Source organism: Rhipicephalus microplus, unplaced genomic scaffold, assembly GCF_043290135.1.
Source record: "Rhipicephalus microplus isolate Deutch F79 unplaced genomic scaffold, USDA_Rmic scaffold_15, whole genome shotgun sequence".
Taxonomy (NCBI): Eukaryota; Metazoa; Arthropoda; class Arachnida; order Ixodida; family Ixodidae; genus Rhipicephalus; species Rhipicephalus microplus.
In genome coordinates this window covers 31,615,675-31,625,524 of record NW_027464588.1, presented here as the reverse complement: position 1 = coordinate 31,625,524, position 9,850 = coordinate 31,615,675, and positions in this window count along the sequence as shown.

The following is a 9,850-nucleotide window of genomic DNA, read 5'->3' as shown; positions in this document are numbered from 1 at the left end:
GCCCACACTGCCACAAGGCACTCATTTTTTGTCGCTGTCCGATCTGTGGTCGGTTAGTTCTCGCATGGTTTGGTGGGCCTTCTCGTTGAAGGTTTGAGGCATAGTCGTGTCTTCGATGTTTATTTCCCCATGTGCGCCGGGATCCACTTGAGGTATTTGGGTACAATTTTGCCGTTCCGGAAGTCTGCTCTGTGGTTCAGAATTTTGGCTTCTTCGGTGGAGACCCATCCCTCTGTGAAACTCCTAATGGCCATATTGGAGTCACTGATTATTATTCGGTCGTGTTTTCAACCATTGACTACGGCCAGTGCAATGACCAATTCTTTCACTGCTTCCGACGATTTGGTCCTTACGGAGCCCGTGGTCAAAGTCTTTCCTTTTGTGTGTATTACCGCCATTGCGAAGAAGCAGCCATGCACAACCCCATTACTGATATCATTATTTCGGGAATACTGGGCGGCGTCTACAAAATGCACAGCCTCCTGCGTGCCGTAGTTAAGGATCATTTTCGTGCGGCTTTTTTGTCTTCCAACGTTGTGTGCAGGCTGCATATGTATATGATGTTTTCTGTAATTATCGCGGACCGGTTGTTCGGGTGAGTCTGCCTCTTGGGACCTTTCAATCTGTGGTAATTAATAGAGATCTTTTCCATAATTTCTCCGCATGCCTTGGTTCCAAACAATCATTCAAGTTGTGCTTCAGCGATCTCGTCCAGCGTGTTTTGTACTCCGAGTTGTAGCAGCCTTTCGTTCTTTGTGTATTGCGGTTGACCAAGCGCAGCTCTGTACGCTTTTCTTATCAGTGCGTCGACTTTATCTTTCTCGGCTTTGTTCCAGTGGACGAACGCTGCTACGTACGCGACATGGCTGATCGCGAAGGCCTGGACGAGTTGTACGTTTCTTTCTTTATTGCCCCTTTGTTTGTTGGATATTCTTTGTATTAGCCTAACGGCCGCCATGAATTTCTTTTCCAGTCGCGTTATAGTTTCCTCGTTGGTTCCCCTGCTTTCGATCCAGAGACCCAGGACTCTGATATTCTGAACCAAGGGCATTTCCGTGCCATTTCTAGTGGTTATCCCGATCCTTTGTGTAATTCTGATACGTTTCTGCAGTGTAAGACTAGTCTTTTGGGGTGGTATAGTAGCAGTTTTGGTTTTCCCGGTGAGAATTTCAATCCGGTGCTATCCAGATGACTCCCGATTGCATCCACTGCCTCTTGAAGTCTATTCTCCATCTTGCCTTCACTGGTGTCTTGCTTGGTCTAAATCGTAATGTCGTCTACATAAATTGTGTGATTGATGCCTTCCATTCGCTCTAATTTTTATGATAATCCAATCATGACGAGGTTAGGCAGCATTGGTCACACGACAGACCCTTGCGGTGTACCAGCGCTGCCCATGTCCACTTGGTTGCTCTCCTCCTCATCCAGTCTAACCATGACAGTTCTTCCCACAAGAAAATTTCTGATGTACTTGTACGTGCGCTCGCCTAGGCCGAGTTACGCAATTCGTTTTAGAATGGCTGCGTGCTCGACCATGTCGAAGGCCTTCCTTAGATCTAGCCTGATTATTGCCCTCATGCGTCGTCCAATGGGGTCTATGACTTGCTCCTTTAGTTGTCTCATGGCATCTTGTGTGGAAAGCCCTCTTCTGAAGCCGATCATGTTGCTGCGGTATACGTTGTTAGACTCAAGGTAGCCGTTAACCCTGTTCAACCAAGCATGGTCCATTACTTTACCGACGCAATAGGTCAGGGAGATGGGCCACCTGTTCTGGATTTCTAGGTGTTTACCCGGCTTAGGAATGAGGATCACGTCTTATTGCTTCCATTTGTCAGGCATTTCCCCGTTTCTCCAGCACTCACTGATGAAGTTTGTCAAATGGCTCGTTCCCTGGTCGTTCAGATTCCGGAGCATCTTTTTGCACACTTTGTCGTGACCTGGAGCGGACTTGTTCTTGATAACCTGCAAGACTACCTTGATTTCTTGCTGTGAAAAGTCTGTGTCCAGATCTTCGTTGGGAGAGCCCGAGTATTCCTGGTGTTCGACTGCCAGGGGTCTGCCGAGGTAGAGCTTGACAATTTCATCACCCATCTGATGGATGTTCCCTTTATACCTCTGTCTTATCTTGGTCATTCCCGCTTTCACCGCTTTTTTGGTGGCCGACGGGACCAGCAGGTGCTTGAGGATTTTCCATGTCTTGCCTGTGTTTATGTTGCCATCCATGGCGTCACACACTTCGCCCTATTCCTGATGGCATAGCTGGGTACAGTGTGTTTCGATGTGCTTGTTGAGCTCGGCAAGTTTTCTCCTCAGATTTCGATTGTGTTTTTGCCTAAGCAGCTGCTTCTGAATATATTTTTTGGCTTCGACAAGGTGTGCGAGCCCTCTGTCCATCCGCATTGAGAGGGTTTCGCCACACTCATCGTCCTTTTCTCGTCGAGTCAACCAGTCATCCCACTCCATTTCGGTGGTGGTTTTTTCTACGTCTGGTAGAAATTTCCTGCTCCATTCTTCTATGTTTTCAATGGGTCCTTGTTCTTTCTCGTTTCTGCTTTTGCAGAATTTGTCCCAATCTACGCGCCTGATTGTCCGTTTGCAATTCATGGTAGGAGGATTGCCTAGAGAAATGCATAGGATCCTGTGATCACTTCCCAGGTCTTCAAAGGTGTTTTTCCACGTGATTCGCCCGGCGTTCTTGCAGAGGATCAAGTCCGGCATGGCGTCTCTGTGAGAATCTACACCGATTCTGGTGTGCAAGGCTGGCTCAATCAGAGTGGCAAGTCCAGTCTTTTCTATGAGGTCGGCAAGGTTTTTTCTTTCTTCGACGAGTGCCCATATCCCCACTGCGTGTGTGGAGAGTTAAAATCTCCTCCAATAACATCTCGGGTGTCGTCTGCGATGTTCATCGTTTCGTTAATTAGTTCTACGAAATTATGCTTTAGGCCCTTTTTAGACGGGCTGCTGTATACGTTTAGAACAAAAGTGCTGCTCTCCTTTTTGCTGCGTGGCACGACTACTATAAGAATGTGCTGGATATATGTGACTTGTTTCGGTATCTGTGGGATAGCAACTAGCCCCTTCTTCACTAATGTGGTCACGACTATGTCTCTCCCCTTTCCTTGTGTGCGTTGTTTGTGGGTGGCATACCCAGCAATTTTGGCGTGGTCGAATGTCTCTTGCAAAATTATCACGTCAGGTTTTTTTCGTTATGTGGTGATTTTCATTAGTTGCACCATCGATGCTATTTTATTACAGAAGCCACGGCAGTTCCACTCCCAGATGACGAGTTTTCTCATTTCGGTGCCCGTCATGTCTAATAAATTTTTTTAGCTCTTCGAGCCGCTTGTCGTGTTTTACTGCCAGCGCCTTATTCTCCGCCTCACTGTCGCTAAGTCGCATGACCAGCATCTCAAACATTTTCTCCATTTTGTCCGATAGTTTGTTTATCATGTCCTCGAGGATGTCTGTTATTTTTTGTGCTAGGACGGGCCTCTTGACCTCTTTTTCTGAGTGATTTTACTCTTTGTTCTTCGTCAGCGGGATTTTTCGTTTGGCGCCTGGTTGCTGTGTTTCCACTGATACCATTTTTACCTCCTCATTCTCTCCCTCCCCTGTGGGTTCGTTCGCTGGCGTGGAGACGGCCGCGATCGCGGTCGACGAAGGCGAGGTCTGTAACTGCATTTTCATGAGTATTTCATTAAATGTTTGCTGTAGTTCATCAACTTTTTAGCTGATTCACTGTTTTGCTTTTTTGCTTTTTCTAGCTCCTGTCTGAGTAACTTGTTTTCCGTTTCTGAATTACTTTACTGCGTTTCTCTATGTCTCTGTATTTATCTCTAGCGTTACTATCATTGCCGGACCTTGCCGAATTTCAACTGGCCACTACGTCTGACCAGCCTACCTTGTCTGGCGTCTTCTCTTCTCCTTGCTGCTTCGTTGTCGCTTCGGGCGTCCTTCTCTTCGAGGTGGATCTCGGCCCACTCCTGGTCCTGGGTTTGCTTCTGGACCTTGACCCCAAGCGACGTACTCCTCAGGCTCCCAGCCTGGACTTGGATCTGGATCTAGACTATGATGGGGGTTCTTGGGCTGGTTGTGTGTTGCTACTTCCCCAGGTGTCCTGGTCTGGTGAGTCGGCTTCCCGCTGGAATTCCACGTTTCTCCTCGGAGCCCACCTCCGTTGCTTTGCGAAGTATGAAGTCTTAAATTTAGTCCTGCAAGTCCGGTCTGCCTTGGGGTGTGCGTCTCCGCAGAGCTTGTACTTGGAGTGCATTCATGGTCTCTGGTAGGATTTTTGGCACCACACGCCAGGCACAACTTGTCTGTCGGTCTTGGCCACACATCGGAACTGTGCCCGAGCCTCCCGCACTCTTTACAAAAGTCTATTTGCTTCCGGTAGAGGAAAACTTTCATCATGATGCTGTTTAAGTAGGCCCACATGGGGACCATGTTGGCTTCGTACAGTAGTATCATGGTGGTCGTGCTCCCCAGTCTCTTGGCGTACGCCAATGAAGGGTTCCTCGCGTTCACCATTGCATGCATGAGCTGATAATGTGTGTACTTCAACGGAATGTTGTGCATTATCACCTTGGCCATGTGTTCTGCTGTCGACACGTACGCGTTGGTCTCCTACTTCTTCCAGTCGATTTTTAAATACTTGATTTTGACGAATTTCTTCGCCGTCTTCTCATCCGGTGTGCTGATCAACAGGATATTTTTTGTAGGGTCGGGGCAGATTGTGAAGATTTCCTCGTTGCTCACACCTGCTTCTTGGCGTATCGCTTCGTCAAGGCTGGCTCTGCACATGTGTCTAATGCTCTGCCGGTCTCTTGGTCTGACGATTATCTTGATGTAATCTGCAGGTGGCCTTGGCATCTTGCTTGCTTGTAAAATCTTGCTCACGATGCTCTTCCCACCTCTGCGTATCGGACTTCTTGAGCGGGTGCCTTTCTTTGTTATCTCTTCGCCAGGGCTCAAACGGCCCTTCCTTTTATACGTGACTTCGATCCAGCCCTCCGCGTCGTCGTCAGCGTCTCGTCTCGTCGAATCACTATCTTGCTTTCCGGAATCATTACTTAGAGTTTCCCCTAACTCTGCATCATCTACGTCCATTTCGGAGGTGCGTCCGATCTCTTGGTTTACAACTCGGCACCGTTGATCACCTTTCCCAAGGCTGGCGTCGGCCTTGTCGGTGTAGGCTTAGCTAGGCACACCTGTAGCTCGGGTGGTTTTTTACATAGAAAAAAGCTTCAAAAAAGTCTCTGACCAAGGTTTTTGGTGTATAAACGTTCGGATAAACCCGCTTTATCCGATGGTGGTCGATTGCCAGGTATTTCACTTGATAAAACTGCGGCAAACATTAATAAAATGCTGAGTCGACGTGAAGCGCGTCCACAGCGTTGCGTTGCCCGGCAGCATCTCCGGCTAGAGATCCACCCGGCTTCAAAAGTGGCGTCTTTAGCGGCGATCCCAGTTCCCTCGATTCAGACTACTTCCATATTTAACATGGCTGTGATGATTTCTGAAGGTAGGGCTCAACGTGGGCGAGCCAGATGGAGTTGCGTGGCCACGGCGTCGCAGCCAGGAGCAGCTGTTGTCTGAAGCGGCAATGTTTCCTGAGGCAGAGCAGCGTGTAGAGCCAGTGGCGTTGCATCGTATGCTGAGGTCAATGGCTCATTGTAAGGCTCAGTGGTGGCATTGTAGGGCACACGCTGTGATGAACTTTGTGTCACTTGAATAGGGTGGCGAACGGCTAACGCACAGCTTACAGACAGCTGGTGTGCTAGTGGTCCGGGCAGCGACATTGCCTTGTGGACATCTTGCCGCAGAACTTCTACTAGGGGACCCACAGTAGGTTCTTGCGGAGAACCAAGCAGATTGCGTATCTCCTCACGAACTACGTCATGAATTAGCTCATGGAGAAAGCACTTACTGCTGGCAGTCATAGCATAAACGGTGATAGATACGTTCGTCAACCGATCATTATAGCCACGTCATTGCTGGAGGACCCGCTCGATTATTGAAGCCTCATTAAAGAATTCCGCAACAGTCGTTAGCGGGTTGCGAATAAGACCAGCAAATAGCTGTTTCTTTACACCTCTCATCGAGAGGCGCAGTTATTTAGATTCAGCCATCTCCGGGTCGACTCGACGAAACAGGCGGGTCATATCATCCGCGAACATGGTGACACTTTCGCTTCGCTTCTGTGTGCGCGACTAGATCAGCTGCTGAGCCAAATCACGACGATCACTGTTAGCAAAGGTGTTGATGAACTGCTTCCGAAACTCATCTCAGGAAGTCGATGTGGCTCGCTGTTCATGCATAATGTACGAGCGTTGTCTGCCAGAGCTAAAGTCGGCACTCGCGAGACTCTGGTCTATTGGCCAATGATTCGATTTGGCAATGCACTCATACGGTTCATGCCAATTCTTGACGTCTTCATAAGCTTCCCCGTGAAACGTTTCTGTAACCCGAGGTGGCTTAGTGGTCAACAGCGAAGCTCTGGTGTTTGCCCTTTCTCCAGACGGAGTCCTTGGCTAAAAAGATTCCAAGATTACCTTGGGGGATAAGGCCTCGTAATCGGTGACTGTATCGGTGGACAAGCGTTTGCACTTAAGGAATGGCTTGCGGAATCGGACTGATAGTGCCACTCAGTGGAGAGCATTGAGCATCAGGCGTTAAAGCCCACCACATCCACATTATCGCAACGCGGACATATCTGAAGATAGGAGTACGGTGTGACTAGGAAAAAGCAAGGTCTGTATTTAGAGATCGAAAACTAGAACGGATGGTCCTCGGACATCATGACGGCTGACGACTTTTAGTAATGACAATATATATATATATATATATATATATATATATATATATATATATATATATATATATATATATATATATATAGAAAAACAATGAAGTGGTAACATAGGACCCGGAAGTAAAAGTTCAAAAAAATCAAGCACGTAGGAAAAATTGTTTTGTAAAGGACTGACGTTTCGGCCGCGGGTCTCCGACGAAGGCCAGTCTCGCGGCCGAAACGTCATAATCATCATCATCATCAGCCTGTCTACGTCCACTGCAGGACAAAGGCCTCTCCCATGTTCCGCCAGTTAACCCGGTCCTGTGCTTGCTGATGCCAATTTATACCCGCAAACTTCTTAATCTCATCTGCCCACCTAACCTTCTGTCTCCCCCTACCCCGCTTCCCTTCTCTGGGAATCCAGTTGGTGACCCTTAATGACCAGCGGTTATCCTGTCTACGTGCTACATGCCCGGCCCATGTCCATTTCCTCTTCTTTATTGCAGCTATGACATCCTTAACTCCCGTTTGTCTCCTATTCCACTCTGCTCTCTTCTTGTCTTTTAAGGTTACACCTACCATTTTTCTTTCCATTGCTCGCTGCGTCGTCCTCAATTTAAGTTGAACCCTCTTTGTGAGTCTCCAGGTTTCTGCTCCGTAGCTAAGTACCGGCAAGATACAGCTGTCATATACCTTCCTCTTGAGGGACAGTGGCAATCTACCTGTCATAATTTGAGAGTGCCTACCGAAGGTGCTCCACCCCATTCTTATTCTTCTAGTTACTTCAATCTCATGGTTAGGCTCTGCGGTTATTACCTGCCCTAAGTAGACATAGTCTTTTACAACTTCAAGTGCACTATTACCTATCGCAAAGCGCTGCTCATTTCCGAGGTTGTTGTACATTACTTTCGTTTTCTGCAGATTAATTTTAAGACCCACCTTTCTGCTCTCCTTGTCTAACTTCGTAATGATGAGTTGCAATTCGTCCCCTGAGTTACTCAGCAATGCAATGTCATCGGCGAAGCGCAGGTTACTGAGGTACTCTCCATTTACTCTTAACCCTAACTGTTCCCATTCTAGGCTCCTGAAAACGTCCTGTAAGCACGCAGTGAATAGTATTGGGGAGATTGTGTCCCCCTGCCTTACACCCTTCTTTATTGGTATTCTGTTGCTTTTTTTATGAAGCAGTATGGTAGCAGTTGATCCCCTGTAGATTTCTTCCAGAATGTTTATATATATTTCATCTACGCCCTGATTCCGCAGTGTCTGCATGACGGCTGATATTTCTACTGAATCAAACGCCTTCTCGTAATCTATGAAGGCTATGTATAGTGGTTGGTTATACTCTGAGCATTTCTTTATTACCTGATTGATAGTATGAATGTGGTCAATTGTTGAGTAGCCTGTTCTAAATCCTGCTTGTTCCTTTGGTTGATTGAATTCTAATGTTTTCTTTACTCTGCTAGCAATTACCTTTGTAAATAGCTTGTATACTACAGAGAGCAAGCTGATCGGCCTGTAATTCTTCAAGTCCTTGTCATCTCCTTTCTTATGTATTAAGATGATGTTAGCGTTCTTCCAAGACTCTGGTACTTTTCCCGTCAGGAGACACCTCGTAAATAGAATGGCTAGTTTTTCTAACACAATCTGTCCTCCATCTTTCAGCAGATCTGATGTTACTTGATCCTCACCAGCAGCTTTGCCTCTGTGCATGCTCTCCAAAGCTTTTCTGACTTCTTCTATTATTACCGGTGGGGTGTCGTCTGAGTTACTGCTAGTTCCTATAGTATTAAGGTCGTGGTTGTCTCGGCTACTGTACAGATCTCTGTAAAACTCCTCCGCTATTTTAATTATCCTATCCATATTGGTAGTTAATTTGCCTTCTTTGTCCCTTAGTGCATACATCCGCCTTTTGCCTATCCCAAGTTTCCTCTTCACTGCTTTGACGCTTCCTCCGTTTTTCAGAGCGTGCTCAATTCTCTCCATGTTATACCTTCTTACATCGCATACTTTACGTCTAATATTCAGCTTCGAAAGCTCTGCCAGTTCTATTTTGTCTGTTGTACTTGACACTTTCATAATTTGACGCTTCTTAATTAGGTTCTTCGTTTCCTGGGAAAGCTTGCCGGTGTCCTGTCTAGCTACCCTGCCTCCAACTTCCACTGCACACTCCGTGATGATACTCGTCAGATTATCATTCAATGTATCTACGCTAGGGTTGGTTTCCTCGCTAAGAGCAGAGTACCTGTTCTGCAGTGACACTCTGAATTCCTGTACTTTCCCTCTCAGTGCTAGCTCATTGATTTGCTTCTTGCGTATCAGTTTCTGTCGTTCCTTCTTCAAGTCTAGGCGGATTCGAGCCCGTACCATTCTATGGTCACTGCATCTTACCTTGCCAACCACTTCCACATCCTGCACGACTCCTGGGTGTGCAGTCATTATAAAGTCTATTTCGTTCTTATTTACGCCATTAGGGCTCCTCCATGTCCACTTGCGGTTTTCTCGTTTTCGGTAGAAGGTATTCAAAATACGCAGATTATTGCGTTCTGCGAATTCTACTAGTAGCTCTCCTCTGGCTTTTCTAGTGCCGATGCCATAATCTCCCACTGCCTGGTCTCCAGCCTGCTTCTTCCCTACCTTTGCATTAAAGTCGCCCATTACTATAGTATACTGTGTTTTCACCTTACTCATTGGCGATTCCACGTCTTCATAGAAGCTTTCAACTGAAGCGTCATCATGGCTGGATGTAGGCGCGTAAGGCTGTACTACCTTCATTTTGTATCTTTTATTCAGTTTAATTACAATGCCTACCACCCTTTTATTAATGCTATAGTAATCCTCTATGTTGCCAGCTATGTTTCTGTGAATTAGGAACCCTACTCCCAGTTCTCTTCTGTCTGCCAAGCCCCGATAGCAAATGACGTGCCCATTCTGTAGCACAGTATAGGCCTCATCTGTCCTCCTAACCTCACTCAGCCCTATTATATCCCATTTATTGCCTTCTAGCTCCTCGTATAATACAGCTAGACTTCCCTCACTAGATAACGTTCTAAC